Genomic DNA, 15,213 nt, shown 5'->3' with positions numbered 1-15,213 from the left:
GAAACTCCTTGGATAAAGACAGGCTGAATCCACACTTCCAAGCTAGCAGAGTCTACTTTCCAGGTAAGGAAGAGATTGTTTAAAAAACAAACACTGGAATACTGCTGTGCGCACACTCTGAAATCCGTCTTTTTTAAAGGCAAAAAACGGGGGTGCAGACAGTTTTTAAACAAACTATAAATCGCAGAAACAGATTAAATCTGTCTCCTAAAAACACACTCTGCAATATGTATATAGCCTTTTTACTTAGAAGAGAAAAGGGGGGGTTATGTGCCACAAACTAGCAATGCAATTCACACAGTCACAGGAAAAACGAATAAAAAAAAAATACCACTTTAAAAGAGGCCAGTCTGCTAGAAACACAGAGAGTCTACAGTAAAACAGACACAGGTAGCTGAAATAAACACTTTTGAACAAATAATGCTATTTACCCTGAAAAATCTCAAGGCTCCTTACCTAGGTCTTTTTGCAATCCTTGAACACTGGGCTGCATCAGGACACAGCGAAGATGCTGAGGCTCATAAAATGGAGGTGGCAGTCTTGGGCTTCCCTCCATAAACGTAAGGGGCCAGAGCAGGTGTGGGGGGCGGGGCTCAGGTGCAACAGGGACTCAGAGAGTTAATCAGCTACGTCCAGTCCCTGTGGGCAGGGGGAAAGGCATCTGCTGCTCTATTCAGAATCTCCTTGTATACAGACAGGCTGAATCCACACTTCCAAGCTAGCAGAGTCTACTTTCCAGGTAAGGGAGAGATTGTTTAAAAAACAAACACTGGAATACTGCTGTGCGCGCACTCTGAAATCAGGCTTTTTTAAAGGCAAAAAATAGGAGGGCAGACAGTTTTTAAACAAACTATAAATCACAGAAACAGATTAAATCCGTCTCCTAAAAACACACTCTGCAAGATGTATATAGCCTTTTTACTTAGAAGAAAAAAGGGGGGCGGGTTATGTGCCACAAACTAGCAATGCAATTCACACAGTCACAGGAAAAACTAATTGAAAAAAAAATACCACTTTAAAAGAGGCCAGTCTGCTTGAAACACAGAGAGTCTACAGTAAAACAGACACAGGTAGCTGAAATAAACACTTTTGAACAAATAATGCTATTTACCCTGAAAAATCTCAGGGATCCTTACCTAGGTCTTTTTGCAATCCTTGAACACTGGGCTGTATCAGGACACAGAGAAGATACTGAGGCTCATAAAATGGAGGTGGCTGTCTTGGGCTTCCCTCCACAAACTTAAGGGGCCAGAGCAGGTGTGGGGGGCGGGGCTCAGGTGCAACAGGGACTCAGAGAGTTAATCAGCTACGTCCAGTCCCTGTGGGCAGGGGGAAAGGCATCTGCTGCTCTATTCAAAATCTCCTTGGATACAGACAGGCTGAATCCACACTTCCAAGCTAGCAGAGTCTACTTTCCAGGTGAGGGAGAGATTGTTTAAAAAACAAACACTGGAATGCTGCTGGGCGTGCACTCTGAAATCTGGCTTTTTTAAAGGTAGAAAACAGGGGGGCAGACAGTTTTTGAACACAATTTAAATCACAGAAACAGATTTAAACAGTCTCCTAAAAATATACTCTGCAAGATGTATGTAGCCTTTTTGCTTATAAGAAAAAAGGGAGGGGGGTTAGGTGCAAAAACTAGCAAGGCAATTCACACAGTCACGGCAAAAACACATTTAAAAAAAACACCACTTTAAAAGAGACCAGGCTGCCTGAAAAAGAGAGTCCACAGTCAAACAGACACAGGTAGCTGAAATAAACACTTTTGAACAAATTATACTATGTACCCCGAAAAATCTCAGGGCTCCTTACCTAGGTCTTTTTGCAATCCTTGAACACTGGGCTGTATCAAGACACAGGGAAGACGCTGAGGCTCACAAAATGGAGGTGGCTGTCTTGGGTTTCCCTCCACAAACTTAAGGGGCAAGAGTAGATGTGAGGGGGTGGGACTCAGGTGCAACCGAGACTCAGGGAGCCAATCAGCTACATCCAGTCCCTGTGGGCAGGGGGAAAGGCATCTGCTGCTCTTTTCAGAATCTCCTTGGATACAGACAGGCTGTATCCACACTTCCAAGCTAGCAGAGTCTACTTTCCAGGTAAGGAAGAGATTGTTTAAAAAACAAACACTGGAATACTGCTATGCACACACTCTGAAATCGGGCTTTTTTAAAGGCAAAAAACGGGGGGGCAGACAGTTTTTAAACAAACTATAAATCACAGAAACAGATTAAATCCGTCTCCTAAAAACACACTCTGCAAGATGTATGTAGCCTTTTTACTTAGAAGAAAAAAGGGGGGGGTTATGTGCCACAAACTAGCAATGCAATTCACACAGTCACAGGAAAAACTAATAAAAAAAAAATACCACTTTAAAAGAGGCCAGTCTGCTAGAAACACAGAGAGTCTACAGTAAAACAGACACAGGTAGCTGAAATAAACACTTTTGAACAAATAATGCTATTTACCCTGAAAAATCTCAAGGCTCCTTACCTAGGTCTTTTTGCAATCCTTGAACAGTGGGCTGTATCAGGACACAGCGAAGATGCTGAGGCTCATAAAATGGAGGTGGCTGTCTTGGGCTTCCCTCCACAAACGTAAGGGGCCAGAGCAGGTGGGGGGGGCGGGGATCAGGTGCAACAGGGACTCAGAGAGTTAATCAGCTACGTCCAGTCCCTGTGGGCAGGGAGAAAGGCATCTGCTGCTCTATTCAGAATCTCCTTGGATACAAACAAGCTGAATCCACACTTCCAAGCTAGCAGAGTCTACTTTCCAAGTAAGGGAGAGATTTTTTCAAAAACAAACAATGGAATACTGCTGGGCGCGCACTCTGAAATCAGGGATTTTTAAATGCAAAGATCAGGGTGGCAGACAGTTTTTAAACACAATTTCAATCACAGAAACAGATTAAAACAGTCTCCTAAAAACACACTCTGCAAGATGTATATAGCCTTTTTACTTAGAAGAAAAAAGGTGGGGCTATGTGCCACAAACTATCAAGGTAAGTCACACAGTCACTGCAAAAATCGAATTTTAAAAAAACACCATTTTAAAAGAGACCAGGCTGCCTGAAACACAGAGAGTCCACAGTTAAACAGACACAGGTAGATGAAATAAACACTTTTGAAAAAATCATACTATTTACCCAGACAAAGCTCAGGGCTCCTTACCTAGGTCTGTTTGCAATCCTTGAACACCGGGCTGTCTCAGGACACAGGGAAGATGCTGAGGCTCACAAAATGGAGGTGGCTGTCTTGGGCTGCCCTCCACAAACTTAATGGGTCAGAGCTGGTGTGGGGGCGGGCGGGGATCAGGTGCAACAGGGTCTCAGAAAGCCAATCAGATAAGTCCAGTCCCTGTGGGCAGGGGGAAAGGCAGCTGCTGCTCTATTCACAATCTCATTGGATACAGACAGGCTGAATCCACACTTCCAAGCTAGCAGAGTCTACTTTCCAATTAAGGGAGAGATTGTTTAAAAAGAAAGACTGGAATTCTTCTGGGCACGCACTCTGAAATCGGGTTTTTTAAAGGCTAAAAACAGGGGGGCTGACAGTTTCTAAACACAATTTAAATCACAGAAACATATTAAAACAGTCCCCTAAAAACATACTATGCAAGATGTATGTAGCCTTTTTGCTTAGAAGATAAAAGAGGGAAGGGGTTATGTGCCACAAACTAGCAAGGCAATTCACACAGTCACTGCAAAAATGAATTAAAAAAACACCACTTTAAAAGTGGCCAGGCTGCCCGAAACACTGAGAGTCCACAGTAAAACAGACACAGGTAGCTGAAATAAACACTTTTGAACAAATAATACTATTTACCCAGAAAAATCTCAGGGCTCATTACCTATGTCTTTTTACAATCCTTGAACACTGGGCTGTATCAGGACACAGGGAAGATGCTGAGGCTCGCAAAATGGAGGTGGCTGTCTTGGTCTTTCCTCCACAAACTTAAGGGGCCAGAGCAGGTTTGGGACGGCGGGGCTCAGGTGCAACAGGGACTCAGAGAGCCAATCAGCCAATTCCAGTCCCTGTGGGCACGGGGAAAGGCAGCTGCTGCTCTATTCAGAATCTCCTTGAATACAAACAAGCTGAATCCACACTTCCAAGCTAGCAGAGTCTACTTTCCAAGTAAGGGAGAGATTTTTTCAAAAACAAACAATGGAATACTGCTGGGCGCGCACTCTGAAATCAGGGATTTTTAAATGCAAAGATCAGGGTGGCAGACAGTTTTTAAACACAATTTCAATCACAGAAACAGATTAAAACAATCTCCTAAAAACACACTCTGCAAGATGTATATAGCCTTTCTACTTAGAAGAAAAAAGGTGTGGGAATGTGCCTCAAACTATCAAGGCAATTCACACAGTCACAGCAAAAACGGATTTTAAAAAAACACCACTTTAAAAGAGGCCAGGTTGCCTGAAACACAGAGAGTCCACAGTAAAACAGACACAGGTAGCTGAAATAAACACTTTTGAACAAACAATACTATTTACCCAGAAAAATCTCAGGGCTCATTACCTAGGTCTTTTTGCAATCCTTGAACACCAGGCTATATCAGGGCACAGTGAAGAGGCTGAGGCTCACAAAATGGAGGTGGCTGTCTTGGGCTTCCCTCCACAAACTTAAGGGTCCAGAGCAGGTGTGGGGGGGTGGGGTACAGGTGCAACAGGGACTCCAAAAGCCAATCAGCTAAGTCCAGTCCCTGTGGGCAGGGGGAAAGGCAGCTGCTGTTCTATTCAGAATCTCCTTGGATACAGACAGGCTGAAATCAAACTTCCAAGCTAGCAGAGTCTACTTTCCAGGTAAGAGAGAGATTGTTTCAAAAACAAACACTGGAATACTGCTGGGCGCGCCCTCTGAAATCGGGCTTTGTTAAAGGCAGAAAACAGGGGGGCAGACAGTTTTTAAACACAATTTAAATCACAGAAACAAATTAAACAGTCTCCTAAAAACACACTCTGCAAGATGTATGTAGCCTTTTTACTTAGAAGAAAAAAGGGGGGGTTATGTGCCAGAAATTAGCAAAGCAATTCACACAGTAACGGCAAAAACAAATTAAAAAAAACACCACTTTAAATGAGGCTAGGTTGTCTGAAACATAGAGGCTCCACAGTAAAACAGACACATGTAGCTGAAATAAACACTTTTGAACAAATAGTACTATTTCCCAGAAATATCTCAGGCCTCCTTACCTAGGTCTTTTTGTAATCCTTGAACACTGGGTTGTATCAGGAAGCAGGGAAGATGCTGAGGCTCACAAAATGGAGGTGGCTGTTTTGGGCTTCCCTCCACAAAATTAAGGGGCCAGAGCAGGTGTGGGGGGGGCGGGGTTGAGGTACAACTCGGACTCAGAGAGCCAATCAGCTAAGTCCAGTCTCTGTGGGCAGGGGGAAAGGCAGCTGCTGCTCTATTCAGAATCTCCAAGGATACAGACAGGCTGAATCCACACTTCCAAACTAGCAGGGTTTACTTTCCAGCTAAGGGAGAGATTGTTTAAAAAACAAACACTGGAATACTGTTGGGAGCCACTCTAAAATTGTGCTTTTTTAAAGGCAAAAAACAGGGGGGCAGACAGTTTTTAAACACAATATAAATCACAGAAACAGATTAAAACAGTCTCCTAAAAACACACTCTGCAAAATGTATGTAGCCCTTTTACTTAGAAGAAAAGGGTGGGGTTATGTGCCACAAACTAGCAAGGCAATTCACACAGTCACAGCAAAAACAAATTTTAAATAAACACCACTTTAAATGAGACCAGGCTGCCTGAAACACAGAGAGTCCACAGTTAAACAGAAACAGGTAGCTGAAATAAACACTTTTGAACAAATAATACAATTCACCCAGAAAAATCTCAGGGCTCCTTACATAGGTCTTTTTGCAATCCTTGAACACTGGGCTGTATCAGGACACAGGGAAGATGCTAAGCTCACAAAATGGAGGAGGCTGTCTTGGGCTTCCCTCCACAAACTTAAGGGGCCAGAGCAGGTGTGGGACGGCAGGGCTCAGGTGCAACAGTGACTCAGAGAGCTAAGCAGCTAAGTCCAGTCCCTGTGGGCACGGGGAAAGGCAGCTGCTGCTCTATTCAGAATCTCCTTGGATACAGACAGGCTGAATCCACAATTCCAAGCTAGCAGAGTCTAATTTCCAGGTAAGGGAGAGATTGTTTAAAAAACAAACACTAGAATACTGCTGGGTGCGTACTCTGAAATTGGCCTTTTTTAAAGGCAAAAAACAGGGGGGCCGACAGTTTTTAAACACAATTTAAACCACAGAATCAGATTAAAACAGTCTCCTAAAAACACACTCTGCAAGATGTATGTAGCCTTTTTACTTACAAGAAAAAAGGGGGGGGTTATGTGCCACAAACTAGTAAGGCAATTCACACAGTCACGACAAACACAAATTAAAACAAACACCACTTTAAAAGAGCCCAGGTTGCCTGAAACACAGAGAGTCCACCGTAAAACAGACACAGGTAGCTGAAATTAACACTTTTGAACAAATAATACTATTTACCCAGAAAAATCTCAGAGCTCCTTACCTAGGTCTTTTTGCAATCTTTGAACACTGGGCTGTATCTGGACACAGGGAAGATGCTGAGGCTCACAAAATGGAGGTGGCTGTCTTGTGCTTCCCTCCACAAACTTAAGGGGCCACAGCAGGTGTGGGACAGAGGGGCTCAGGGGCAACAGGGACTCAGAGAGCCAATCAGCTAAGTCCAGTCCCTGTGGGCAGGGGGAAAGGCAGCTGCTGCTCTATTCAGAATCTCCTTTGATACAGACAGTCTGAATCCACAATTAAAAGCTAGCTGAGTCTAATTTCCAGGTAAGGGAGAGATTGTTTAAAAAACAAACAAACACTGGAATACTACTGGGCGTGCACTCTGAAATCGGGCATTTTTAAAGGTAGAAAAGAGTGGGGAAGAGAGTTTTTAAACATAATTTAAATCACAGAAGCAGATTAAAACAGTCTCCTAAAAACATACTCTGCAAGAAGTATGTAGCCTTTTTACTTAGAAAAAAAAGGGGGGGTTAGGTGTCACAAACTAGCAAGGCAATTCACACAGTCACGGCAAAAACTAATTTAACAAAAATCACAACACTTTAAAAGAGACCAGGCTGCCTGAAACACAGAGAGTCCACAGTTAAGCAGACACAGTTAGCTGAAATAAACACTTTTGAACAAATAATACTATTTTCCCAGAAAATGTTTTGCTCCTTACCTAGGTCTTTTTGCAATCCTTGAACACTGGGCTGTATCAGGACACAGGGAAGATGCTGAAGCTCACAAAATGGAGGTGGCTGTCTTGTGCTTCCCTCCACAAACTTAAGGGGCCAGAGCAGGTGTGGGACAGAGGGGCTCAGGGGCAACAGGGACTCAGAGAGCCAATCAGCTAAGTCCAGTCCCTGTGGGCACGGGGAAAGGCAGCTGCTGCTCTATTAAGAATCTCCTTGTATACAGACAGGCTGAATCCACAATTCCAAGCTAGCAGAGTCTAATTTCCAGGTAAGGCAGAGATTGTTTAAAAAACAAACACTGGAATACTGCTGGGCACGCACTCTGAAATCGGGGATTTTTAAAGGCAAAGATCAAGGGTGCAGGCAGTTTTTAAACACAATTTAATTCACAGAAACAGATTAAAACAGTCTACTAAAAACACACTGTGCAAGATGTGTGTACCCTTTTTACATGGAAGAAAAGGGGGGGTTGTGCCACAAACTAGCAAGGCAATTCACACAGTCACAGCAAAAACTTTTTTTTTTTTAAATCACCACTTTAAAAGCGGCCAGGCTGCCTGAAACACAGAGAGTCCACAGTTAAACAGACACAGGTAGCTGAAAGAAACACTTTTGAGCAAATAATACTATTCACCCAGAAAAATCTCAGGGCTCCTTACCTAGGTCTTTTTGCAATCCTTGAACACTGGGCTGTACCACGACACAGTGAAGATGCTGAGGCTCACAAAATGGAGGTGGCTGTCTTAGGCTTCCCCCCACAAACTTAAGGGCCAAAGCAGGTGAGGGGGGTCGGGGCTCAGGTGCAACAGGGACTCAGAGAGCAATTCAGCTAAGTCCAGTCCCTGTGGGAAGAGGGAAAGGCAGCTACTGCTCTATTCAAAATCTCCTTGGATACAGACAGGCTGAATCCACACTTCCAAGTTAACAGAGTCTACTTTTCAGGTAAGGGAGAGATTATTTTAAAAACAAACACTAAAATACTGCTGGGAGCACACTATGAAATCAGGCTTTTTTTAAAGCAAAAAACAGGGGGCAGACAGTTTTTCAACACAATATAAATCACAGAAACAGATTAAAACAGTCTCCTAAAAATAAGCTCTGCAAGATGTTTGTAGCCTTTTTACTTAGAAGAAAAGGGGTGGGGGTGGGGTTATGTGCCACAAACTAGCAAGTCAATTCACACAGTCACAGCAAAAAAATGAATTTAAAAAAAACACCACTTTAAAAGAGGCCAGGCTGCCTGAAACACAGAGATTCTATAGTCAAACAGACACAGGTAGCTGAAATAAACACTTTTGAACAAACAATACTATTTACCCAGAAAAATCTCAGGGTTCCTTACCTAGGTCTTTTTGCAATCCTTGAACACTAGGCTGTATCAGGACACAGGGAAGATGCTGAGGCTCACAAAATGGAGGTGGCTATCTTGGGATTCCCTCCACAAACTTAAGGGGCCAGAGCAGGTGTTGGAGGCGCGGCTCAGGTGCAACAGGGACTCATAGAGCCAATCAGCTAAGTCCAGTCCCTGTGGGCAGTGGGAAAGGCAGCTGCTGCTCTATTCAGAATCTCCTTGGATACAGACAGGCTGAATCCACACTTCCAAGCTAGCAGAGTCTACTTTCCAGGTGAGGGAGAGATTGTTTAAAAAGAAACACTGGAATACTGCTGGACGCGCACTCTGAAATCGGGCTTTTTTAATTGCAAGAAACAGGGGGGTAGACAGTTTTTAAACACAATTTAAATCACAGAAACTGATTAAAACAGTCTCCTAAAAACACACTCTGCAAGATGTATGTAGCATTTTTACTTAGAAGAAAAAAAGGGGGGGGTTACTTGCCACAAACTAGCAAGGCAATTCACACAGTCAAGCAAAAACAAATTAAAAAAACACCACTTTAAAAGAGTCCAGGCTGCCTGAAACACAGAGAGTCCGCAGTAAAACAGAAACAGGTATCCAAAAGAAACACTTTTGAACAAATAATACTATTTACCCAGAAAATCTCAGGGCTCCTTACCTAGGTCTTATTGCAATCCTTGAACACTAGGCTGTATGAGGACACAGGGAAGATGCTGAGGCTCACAAAATGGAGGTTGCTGTCTTGGGCTTCCCTCCACAAACTTAAGGGGCCAGAGAAGGTATGAGGGCGGGCGGGGCTCAGGTGCAAGAGGGACTCAGAGTGCCAATCAGCTAAGTCCAGTCCCTGTGGGGAGGGGGAAAGGCAGCTGCTGCTCTATTCGGAATCTCATTAGATACAGACAACCTGAATCCACACTTCCAAGCTAGCAGAGTCTACTTTCCAGGTAAAGGAGAGATTGTTTAAAAAACAAACACTGGAATACTGCTGAGCGCGCACTCTGAAATCCGGCTTTTTTAAAGGCAAAAAACAGGGGGCAGACAGTTTTTAAACACATTTTAAATCACAGAAACGGATTAAAACAGTCTCCTAAAAAAACACTCTGCAAAATGTATGTAGCCTTTTTACTTACAAGAATAAAGGGGGAGGTTATGTGCCACAAACTAGCAAGGCAATTCACACAGTCACGACAAAAACAAATAAAAAAAAACACCACTTTAAAAAAGCCCAGGTTGCCTGAAACACAGAGAGTCCACCGTAAAACAGACACAGGTAGCTGAAATGAACACTTTTGAACAAATAATACTATTTACCCAGAAAAATCTCAGAGCTCCTTACCTTGGTCTTTTTGCAATCTTTGAACACTGGGCTGTATCTGGACACAGGGAAGATGCTGAGGCTCACAAAATGGAGGTGGCTGTCTTGGGCTTCCCTCCACAAACTTAAGGGGCCAGAGCAGGTGTGGGACAGAGGGGCTCAGGGGCAACAGGGACTCAGAGAGCCATTCAGCTAAGTCCAGTCCCTGTGGGCAGGGGGAAAGGCAGCTGCTGCTCTATTCAGAATCTCCTTGGATACAGACAGGCTGAATCCACAATTCAAAGCTAGCAGAGTCTGATTTCCAGGTAAGGGAGAGATTGTTTAAAAAACAAACACTGGAATACTGCTGGGTACGCACTCTGAAATCGGGGTTTTTTAAAGTTAGAAAACAGTGGGGGCAGACAGTTTTTAAACACAATTTAAATCACAGAAACAGATTTACAAAGTTTCCTAAAAACACACTCTGCAAGATTTATGTACTGGAAGATTTATGTAGCCTTTTTACATAGAAGAAAAGGGGGGGGGTTATGTGCCACAAACTAGCAAGGCAATTCACACAGTCACAACAAAAACATATTTGAAAAAAACCACTTTAAAAGAGGCCAGGCTGCCTGAAACACAGAGAGTCAACAGTGCAACAGACACAGGTAGCTGAAATAAACACTTTTGAACAAATAATACTACTTATCCTGGAAAATCTCAGGGCTCCTCACCTAGGTCTTTTTGCAATCCTTGAACACTGGGCTTTGTCAAGAGTCAGGGGAAATGTAGAGGCTCACAAAATGGAGGTGGCTGTCTTGGCTTCCCTCCACAAACTTAAGGGGCCAGAGCAGGTGTGGGGGGCGGCCTTCAAGTGCAACAGGGACTCAGGGAGCCAATCAGCTAAGTCCAGTCCCTGTGGTCAGGGGGAAAGGCAACTGCTGCTCTATTCAGAATCTCCTTGGATACAGTCAGGCTGAATCCACACTTCCAAGATAGCAGAGTCTACTTTCCAGATAAGGGAGAGATTGTTTAAGAAACACACACTGGAATACTGTTGGGCGTGCACTCTGAAATCAGGCTTTTTGAAAGGCAAAAAAACAGGGGGGCAGACAGTTTTTAAGCACAATTTAAATCAAAGAAACAGATTAAAACAGTCTCCTAAAAACACACTCTGCAAGATGTATGTAGCCATTTTACTTAGAGGAGAAAAAAAAAGGGGGGGGCTTATGTGCCACAAACTAGGAAGGCAATTCACACAGTCACGGCAAAAACACGTTTTTTAAAAAACACCACTTTAAAAGAGGCCGGGCTGCCTTAAACACAGAAAGTGCACAGTAAAACAGACACAGGTAGCTGAAATAAACACTTTTGAACAAATAATACTATTTACCCAGAAACATATCAGGGCTCCTTACCTAGGACTTTTTGCAATCTTTGAACAGTGGGCTGTATCAGGACACAGGGGAGATGTAGAGGATCACAAAATGGAGGTACCTTTCTTGGGCTTCCCTCCACAAACTTAAGGGGCCAGAGCAGGTGTGGGGGGCGGGCCTCAGGTGCCACAGGGACTCAGGGAACAAATCATCTAGGTCCAGTCCCTGTGGTCAAAGGGAAAGGCAACTGCTGCTCTATTCAGAATCTCCTTGTATACAGACAGGCTGAATCCACACTTCCAAGCTAGCAGAGTCCACCTTCCAGGTAATTGAGAGCTTGTTTAAAAAACAAACACTGGAATACTGCTGGGTGCGCATTCTGAAATTGGGCTTTTTATTAAGGCAAAAAACAGGGGGCAGACAGTTTTTAAACACAATATAAATTACAGAAACAGAATAAAACAGTTTCCTAAAAACACACTCTGCAAGATGTATGTAGCCTTTTTACATAGAAAAAAAAGGGGGGTGGTTATGGGCCACAAACTAGCAAGGCAATTCACACAGTCACGGCAAAAACAAATTAAAAAAACACCACTTTAAAAGAGGCCAGGCTGCCTGAAACACAGAGAGTCCACAGTAAAACAGAAACAGGTAGCTGAAATAAACACTGTTGAACAAATAATACTATTTATCCCGAAAAATTTCGGGGCTCCTTACCTACGTCTTTTTGCAATCCTTGAACACTGGGATATATCAGGACACAGGGAGGATGCTGAGGTTCACAAAATGGAGATGGCTGTCTTGGGATTCCCTCCACAAACTTAAGGGGCCAGAGCAGGTGTTGGAGGTGGGGCTCAGGTGCAACAGGGACTCCGAGAGCCAATCATCTAAGTCCAGTCCCTGTGGGCAGGACGAAAAGAAGCTGCTGCTCTATTCAGAATCTCCTTGAATACAGACAGGCTAAATCCACACTTCCAAGCTAGCAGAGTCTACTTTCCAAGTAAGGTAGAGATTGTTTCAAAAACAAACACTGGAATACTGCTGGGCGCGCACTCTGAAATCGGGGATTTTTAAAGGCAAAGATCATGGGGGCAGACAGTTTTTAAACACAATTTAAATCACAGAAACAGATTAAAACATTCTCCTAAAAACACACTCTGCAAGATGTATGTAGCCTTTTTACTTCGAAGAAAAAAGGGGGGGGTTTATGTGCCACAAAATAGCAAGGCAATTCACACAGTCACAGCAAAAACACATTTTAAAAAAAACACCACTTTAAAAGAGGCCAGTCTGCCTGAAACACAGAGAGTCCACAGTAAAACAGACACAGGTAGCTGAAATAATCACTTTTGAACAAATAATACTATTTACCCTGAAAAATTTCAGGGCTCCTTACCTAGGTCTTTTTGCAATCCTTGATCACTGGGCGGTATCAGGACACAGGGAAGCTGCTGAGGCTCACAAAATGGAGGTGGCTGTCTTGGGCTTCCCTCCACAAACTTAAGGGGCCAGAGCTGGTGTGGGGGAACCGGGCTCAGGTGCAACAGGGACTCAGAGAACCAATCAGCTAAGTCCAGTCCCTGTGGGCAGGGGGAAAGGCAGCTGCTGCTCTATTCAGAATCTCCTTGGATAAAGAGAGGCTGAATCCACACTTCCAAGCTAGCAGAGTCTACTTTCGAGGTAAGGGAGAGATTGTTTCAAAAACAAACACTGGAATACTGCTGAGCGTACACTCTGAATTCGGGCTTTTTTAAAGTTAGAAAACAGGGGGGCAGAGAGTTTTTAAACACAATTTAAATCACAGAAACAGATTAAAACAGTCTCCTAAAAACACACTCTGCAAGATGTATGTAGCCTTTTTATTTAGAAGAAAAAATGGGGGGGTTAGGTGCCACAAAGTAGCAAGGCAATTCACACAGTTACGGCAAAAACAAATTAAACAAAAACACCACTTTAAAAGAGGCCAGGCTGCCTGAAACACAGGGAGTCCACAGTAAAACAGACACAGGTAGCTGAAATAAACACTTTTGAATAAATAATACTATTTACCCAGAAACATTTCAGGGCTTCTCACCTAGGTCTTTTGGCAATCCTTGAACACTGAGCTGTATCAGGACACAGGGAAAAATGCTGAGGCTCACAAAATGGAGGTGGCTGTCTTGGGCTTCCCTCCACAAACTTAAGGGTCCAGAGCAGGTGTTTGGAGGTGGGGCACAAGTGCAACAGGGACTCTGAGAGCCAACCAGTTAAGTCCAGTCCCTGTGGGCAGGGGGAAAAGGCAGCTGCTGCTCTCTTCAGAATCTCCTTGGATACAGACAGGCTGAATCCACACTTCCAAGCTAGCAGAGTCTACTTTCCAGGTAAGAGAGAGATTCTTTAAAAAACAAACACTGGAATACTGCTGGGCGTGCAATCTGAAGTCTGGCTTTTTTAACAGCAAGAATTAGGGGGGCAGACAGTTTCTAAACACAATTTATATCACAGAAACAGATTAAAACAGTCCCCTAAAAACACACTCTGCAAGATGTATGTATCCTTTTTACTTAGAAGAAAAAAGGGCAGGGGGTAGGTGCCACAAAGTAGCAAGGCAATTCACACAGTCACGGAAAACAAATAAAAAAAAAAAAACACCACTTTAAAAGAGACCAGGCTGCCAGAAACACAGAGAGTCCACAGTTAAACAGACACAGGTAGCTGAAATAAACACTTTTGAACAAATAATACTATTTACCCAGAAAAATCTCAGGGCTCCATACCAAGGTCTGTTTGTAATCCTTGAACACTGGGCTGTATCAGGACACAGGGAAGATGCTGAGGCTCACAAACTGGAGGGGGCTGTCTTGCGCTTCCCTCCACAAACTTAAGGGGCCAAAGCAGGTGTGGGGGGCGGGGCTCAGATTCAACAGGGACTCAGAGAGCCAATCAGCTAAGTCCAGTCCCTGTGGGCAGAGGGAAAGGCAGCTGCTGTTCTATTCAGAATCTCCTTGGATACGGACAGGCGGAATCCACACTTCCAAGCTAGCAGAGTCTACTTTTCAGATAAGGGAGGGATTGTTTAAAAAACAAACACTGGAATACTGCTGGACGCGCACTCTGAAATCGGGGTTTTTAAAGGTAGAAAACAGGGGGGCAGACAGTTTTGACACACAATTTAAATCACAGAAACAGATTAAAACAGTCTCCTAAAAACACACTCTGCAAGATGTATGTAGCATTCTTACTTAGAAGATAACAAGGGGAGGGGGGTTATGTGCCACAAACTAGCAAGGCAATTCACACAGTCACAGCAAAAATGAATAAATAAAAAAAAAACACTTTAAAAGAGGTCAGGCTGCCTGAAACACAGAGTCCACGGTAAAACAGACACAGGTAGCTGAAATAAACACTTTTGAACAAATAATACTCTTTACCCAGAAAAATCTCAGGGCTCCTTACCTAGGTCTTTTGCAATCCTTGAACACTGGGCTGTATCAGGACACAGGGAAGATGCTATGGCTCACAAAATGGAGGTGGCTGTCTTGGGCTTTCCTCCACAAACTTAAGGGGCCAGAGCAGGTTTGGGATGGCGGGGCTCAGGTGCAACAGGGACTCAGAGAGCCAATCAGCTGAGTCCAGTCCCTGTGGGTAGGGGGAAAGGCAGCTGCTGCTCTATTCAGAATCTCCTTGGATACAGACAGGCTGAATCCACACTTCCAGGCTAGCATAGTCTACTTTCCAGGTAAGGGAGAGATTGTTTTAAAAACAAACACTGGAATACTGCTGGGCAAGCACTCTTAGATTGTGCTTTTTAAAGGGAAAAAACAGGGGAGCAGACAGTTTTTAAACACAATTTAAATCACAGAAACAGATTAAAACAGTCTCCTAAAAACACACTCTGCAAGATGTATGTAGCTTTTTTACTTAGAAAAAAAAGGGGGGGTTAGGTGTCACAAACTAGCAA

The sequence above is a fragment of the Pleurodeles waltl genome, chromosome 10 (assembly GCF_031143425.1).
Source record: "Pleurodeles waltl isolate 20211129_DDA chromosome 10, aPleWal1.hap1.20221129, whole genome shotgun sequence".
NCBI classification, from domain to species: domain Eukaryota; kingdom Metazoa; phylum Chordata; class Amphibia; order Caudata; family Salamandridae; genus Pleurodeles; species Pleurodeles waltl.
Note: the sequence above shows the minus strand (reverse complement) of the source record.